At 37.3% G+C, this 6,180-nt stretch overlaps 1 pseudogene; it reads left to right on the forward strand.

Moving 5' to 3' along the window:
- Positions 1 to 994: 994 nt before the first annotated feature.
- Positions 995 to 1,113, forward strand: LOC120601562 (uncharacterized; annotated as a pseudogene).
- Positions 1,114 to 6,180: the final 5,067 nt, after the last annotated feature.

Consider the following 6,180-nt stretch of genomic DNA (forward strand, 5'->3'; position numbering starts at 1 on the left):
AATTTACAAGAACGACTCAAAAGATAGAGCTGGATACTTGTCTGGAAGAAGAGAATCAAGACAGGAATCTGACATTTTTTTAAAAATAAGATCATAAGATAGAATTTATTTTTCCCTAGATCTCTAGACTCACTTCTAGAATGGTAATAAAAGGATAACTGAACTCAAGTAAGTGTATTTGTAGCGATTTATTATCACCAAGAAGTATTAAGCAGAAATTGAATAAAATTTAAGATTTCTTTAAGTTGTTTTTAATTATTAAAACATAGTGATTAAACAGATATATTTGTAACATTTATGCATAGATTCTTGAAAGTTTTCTACAGTAAAAGCTGTCCAGTTTTACCCTGCTTAAATCAGATCACATTAAAGGCATTTTTGTTCCAGCCTCTGTCTAAATCCATTACTTATTTTTTTCTAAAAGGCACTTAATGGTTCTAAGACTCACACACCTACTCTACAAAATAAGAATAATGTTACTTTCCCTTAATTAATTATAGAGACGCACATTTCTTTATAGAAGCCATGGCCTTTAAGTAACTATAATGTAGTAACAAGTGTACACAACAAAAAGAGTAATTACCCAGATTTGCAAGCACAACAGAAAATTCCTTTGTCGAGCAGAGAGGTTGGCAGAATGAAATGGTCTACCACGGATTCCATCTGAAGAGAAGTAACCAGCCTTATCTGGCACAAGTTGGGGATTTACTGCAGGTTCTGAATTGTTCGACTGACTAGAGAATTCTAAGAGTCAGGCGGCTGGCCTGTAACACAGAGTCTTGAACAGATCCTAAAGGCAGAGTGAAGTCACATGAGCAGGAGGCCGAAAGGCCCGTGCATCGGCTCTGAAAGCATGGCCTTCTCTCCGGGAACCCACACTTAGGGCTTTAAAACGAATTTCCTGGGACAAGTTGTCTGATGAAGAAAAATTTTATATTCGGTTTATAGATGGTTCCACATGATATACTAGGAATACCTAAAAGTGGATGAGTCAGTCTCCAGCCATGCCACCCTGAGCAAGCCTGATCTTGTCTGATCTCAGAAACTAAGCAGAGTCGGGCCTGGTTAGTACTTGGATGGGAGACCACCTAGGAAGACCAGGTGCTGTAGACCAGGACCTTGTAAGCTGACAAGGTCCTTGCAATCTGTGAGGTCAACCGAGGGTTGCCTCGCCTAAAAATTAAATAATTAATCCATTTAAAAAATAAAAGTGGATGATTCTAACATTGTCCGCATTCGGGCATGACATAGAACACGAGTGAAGGGAAGTTTTTCAGGGGTTGACCTTTGAGGAGTGAACATGGTGGTCTGCTTTTACTGGAAGAAGAAGTAGAGAACTATTATGTTCACAGTGACTTTTGAGTAGTGGCTAGTGACTTGGCTGAGTGGTCACGGACTTGAGAAGAAAAATATTGGAGAACTAGTAGCAAAGAGGCTTGGGGCACACCTCATGGAATGACTGCAAAGTGTGAGGATATTTTTGTTCTGTGTAATGTCTACCAAATGACAACCACAGCAGACAAGGCTCTCGGTAATCATGTGGACAAGACAGCTCTTTGCCCAGCCATCCCACTCATTGCTTAAAAGGACTGATGAAGCAAGTAGTCATAGAGGCAGGCTTGGAGATTATTCATGGGCTCAACAACACGGGCCTCAACTCACTGTGGATGATGTGGCTGTAAGTACTGGTGAGTACCCAACACATCAACAACAGAAAGTGACACTGAGCCACCAGTATGGTAATATTTCCCAAGCAAACAAGCCAGCCACCTGGTGACAGTTTGATTATATTCAATCACTTCTATCACAGAAGGGGAAGCAATTTGTTCTTTTTGGAATAGACACTTATTCTGGAGATGGATTTGCCTTCACTGCCAATAATAATCCTGCCAAAAACACCATTCATTTTGGAGATTGCTCTACTCGCTGTTAGGAATTTTCCCACAGTATTGCTTCTGAATAAGAAAAAAGGTTTTAGGGCAAATGAAGTGTAACAGTTGGCTTATGCCCATGAATTCATGGTTCCTACCGTATACCCTACTCCCTGCCTGATGAAATGGTGGCATGCGCTTCTGCAGACTCAGATAAAACAGCTTGCAAGTATCTCAGGTTACATCCTGCATTGTCTTCAGGACTCACTCTTCATATTGTGAAAGCTAATGAAATACAACTTTGGCCTCTGATGATTTAGAGCTCTTTATTCTCCGGGAAGAAATGTTCTCACTAGGGGACAACGCCAAGGGGAAATGACACTGTATTTCTTAACAGTCCTTTTCCTTAATGGTAAAGTTTGCCAATGAAGGAAACTGCATGAGATTCTGAAGGCAGGAAAGGAGCAGAGTCTATGATCCTATGAGAGTGCTTGGACCCATATTAGGAGTATTTATTCACTGTGAGTTCTCAAATTCCTCAGTTTACTAATTTTGCTTTGAATCCAGCATCCAATAAATATACTGCGACATTTTATTTGACCACATTTGGATATTTCGCATTTTTAAAGTTTACTGATTTGTTTCACTAATTTTGATTGTTATTCAAAGTTATGAGACCCACATACCAGCATTCTAGTTCCTTGTTTGCAGTTACTTTATTGGCTTTCTCTACAAAAAGTAGTATTACCAATCTAAAAAAAATAACCTGTCAAAATACAAAATCATCTTCTTTCATTGAAAACCACCCATTTTCTATGTCTTCAGCAGCACCCATAATCTATTAAAATCTAAAATATTATAAGAGGCCCAGTTCAAATTCTACTTCTCCCATGAAAATTTTGCCTACCAAGGTTGGTTTTTTCTGGTTTTTTTTTTTTTTTGATGTATGATGCAATACAGTGGTTACATTTTTCCCAAAACATCTGGAGTACAAGCTATACCATTGAGAAGGCAGCTGAATCAGATGTCGCCTATGAGATTTGATAGAAAGAACCGGGTCCAGCATTTCTTTTTGAGAACTTCTTAAATTTTATCCTATTTTCCACATTGACAAATTTATGGGGGAAAAAATTGCAGAGATTGACTAGCAGGAAAATGATTACTAGGTAGACCCTCTGTTCGGTTATCTTCTTTGGGGAAACAACAAAGACTGTGTGTGACTCAGCATCGGGAAAGTTCAGCTACTGCATACAGACTTAGCTCACTAAATATAGGATATTGAGAGATTCAGAGTCCTGGCATTGCTCTGTCAGCTTCCCATCCTATCAGACTCAGAGGCATTAGACTGAATCAAGGGAGGGATTTTCTCTAAATTAGAAGGCATATGTAATAGTATCCACCAGAGGCCAGAGGATGCTTCTGCTGTGTAGCATCTGGAGCCTTGCCTCAGGCACTAGCAAAAACTACAGAGACAGAGTGAAGTAAAAGCCCCCTGATGTCACCTATTTCTTGATTTTTCCTCAGGCTAATTGTTAACACTTATCTATTTGTAAGTAGTATGATCGAAAGATTTATCTTCAGGATTCCGACATTGCTTTATAGTTCTTTGCAGAGGTAGAAATATAAGAGAAGAATTTTAGGTAAACCAGTCCATCCTTGAGAAGTGATATTCCATTTGCATTTATTTCTGATATATGGTTTTTGAAATGAAACGAAGTTCAGCCCAGAAACAGCCAGAGAGCAATGGAAATAAACAGCAGACCGTGGTTAGCACAAAACACTGAGAGTTTGGCTGACCCCTTTTTCTGGTCTCAGCAACACATATTTGTTGATTTCTTCTAACACCTTTCAGGCCTAGAAAATAAGTGTTAGCCTATAGATTGCAAAGCAACCAAAATTACTGTCATGGTGATCACTTCACTGAGAAGAAAGGTGTTTTTTTGATTATTAATGGATCTCTAAGTATCCCCACAAGACAGGAAGAAGCATCAACCTCAAAGGAAGAAGATAACCAGCCCCCATCTCAACTTGCTCCTTCACTAAATTTTCCATTTCCGGGGAATAACCTTACATATTTGTGATATGACAAATGAACAAAATTCAGTGACAGAAGGCTTGGACCAAGAGAGAGCCTCTGGCAACAAGTTTTGGGTCCAAGAATTGAAAAGGAAAAATAAATAAGCCAACAGCTGTTTGTAACAGGTAAACTGGATTTTGTTGCAAGTTTCAGTTCTATCACAGAGGAGACCACACTGAGAGTCATTTCATAAAGTTCACTTTTTAAAATGCTACCCATTCAGGCATAAATGTAAACCAGAAAAAATGGAGAACTGATTTAGCTCACTGGGATCCAGAACCTGAGAAAGATCAGGGTATATGTAACAAATGTCACCTCATTTATAAAAGAAATAATTTCTGATGTAAGTATATATTCATGGCGTTGTTTGGAATTTATAAAATGAGAAAAAATATTGAGGTGCCTCACTGCTCTTTCTAATGCCCTATCCAGTCACATTTTCTATTTACCTACTAAAAAAGTCTCAAAGCATCATTTTATGCAAGGCTGCAAAGTACGAGTCAAATTACCACATACTGGGCAATAAATGTGATATTGGGTGCGTATATAATTGTTTTATTTTATCTTCCTGGTTAATTGACTCTTTTACCATTTACAATAACACCAAAAATAATAAAATATATAGGCATAAACTTTACTAAGCAGGCGAAAGACATTGAAAACTACTAAATATTGATGGAAGAAATTAAAGAAGACACAAACAAATGGAATGACATCCTGTGATCATGGATTGGAAGACTTAATATATTGTTAAAATGTCCATACTACCAAAATCAATCTGCAAATTCAAGGTAATTGTCTCAAAATTCTAATGATATTTTTATAGAAATAGAAAAAAGTCTAAAAATCATATGGGACCATAAAAGACCACAGATAGACAAATCGATGTCGAGAAAGGGGAACAAAGCTAGAGGTATCACACTTATTTAAAAATATAAAGACACAGTAATTGAAACAGTATGATACCAGTATAAAGACAGACATATAGACCAATGGAACAGAATAGAGAACCTCGAAATAAATCCACACTCATATGGTCAGTTAATCTTTGCAAAGAGTGCCAACAGTCCACAATAAGGAAATGATAGTTTCTTCAAAAATGATGTTGAGAAATCCGGATATCTGTATGCAAAATAGTGAAATTGGACTCTTATTCTACATCCTACACAAAAATCAAAGCAAAATGAAGTCAAGATTTCAGTGTAAGAGTGAAATTGTAAAACTCCTAGAAGAAAACGTAGGGGGAAAGCTTCATGGCACTGATTTAAGGAATGATTTCATGGATAGGACACCAGAAACCTAGTCGACAGAAGCAAGAATAGACAAGAGGAATGGCACCGAACCAAAAAAGCTTCTGCACAGCAAAGGAAACAATTGACCAACTGACATGGCAACCTTGAGGAATAGGAGAAAATGTTTGCATACCACATATTTAATATGATGTTAATTTCCCAAAAAAATGTATAAATAACAAAAAGCAAACAAATAACCTGATTTAAAATGGGCTAAAGATTGAATAGATATACAAATGGCCATCAAATAAATAAAATTATTTTCATTGTCACTAATCATCAGGAAAATGCAATTCAAAATCATGATGAGCTATCACCTGACACCTGTCAGGATGGCTATTATCAAAAAAAAAAAATCAGAAGACAAATGTTGAGGAGGAATTGGAGAATAGTTAGGCATAAAGTATGGAGAAACTGGAACCGTTGTACTCTGCTCGTGGGAATGCAAAATTGTGTAGCTTCTGTGGAAACAGAAAACTAAAAATAGAACTGCTCTGTGATCCATCAACCTACTTCTGGGTTTTTAATCAAAAGAATTGAAATCAGGACTTTGAAGAGATATTAGCAGGTTCGTTGCAGCTATATTCACAATAGCCAAGACATGGAAACAGCCTAAATGTGCATCAAGTGATGAGTGGATTAAGAAAAGCTATATATATACAATGGAATATCATTCAGCTTAAAAAAGGCTGCAAGATGTGATAATATGGATGAAGCTGGAGGACATTATGCTAAGTGAAACATAGCAGATCCTCGAATAACACCCTTTCATTCAACATCGTTTTGTATAATGTCGATGAGATCCCATAGGAACTTAACTCTTGTTTATATCAATTAGCCTGTGGTATGATTGGTTTTGCTGTGTGTCTTTTTGCTTACAGCCACAGAACCTATCCATAACGTTAAGTGTTAGACTTACCCTGTAATCGGGTCACAAGAG

Source organism: Pteropus medius, unplaced genomic scaffold (assembly GCF_902729225.1).
Source record: "Pteropus medius unplaced genomic scaffold, Ma_sr-lr_union100, whole genome shotgun sequence".
NCBI classification, from domain to species: Eukaryota; Metazoa; Chordata; class Mammalia; order Chiroptera; family Pteropodidae; genus Pteropus; species Pteropus medius.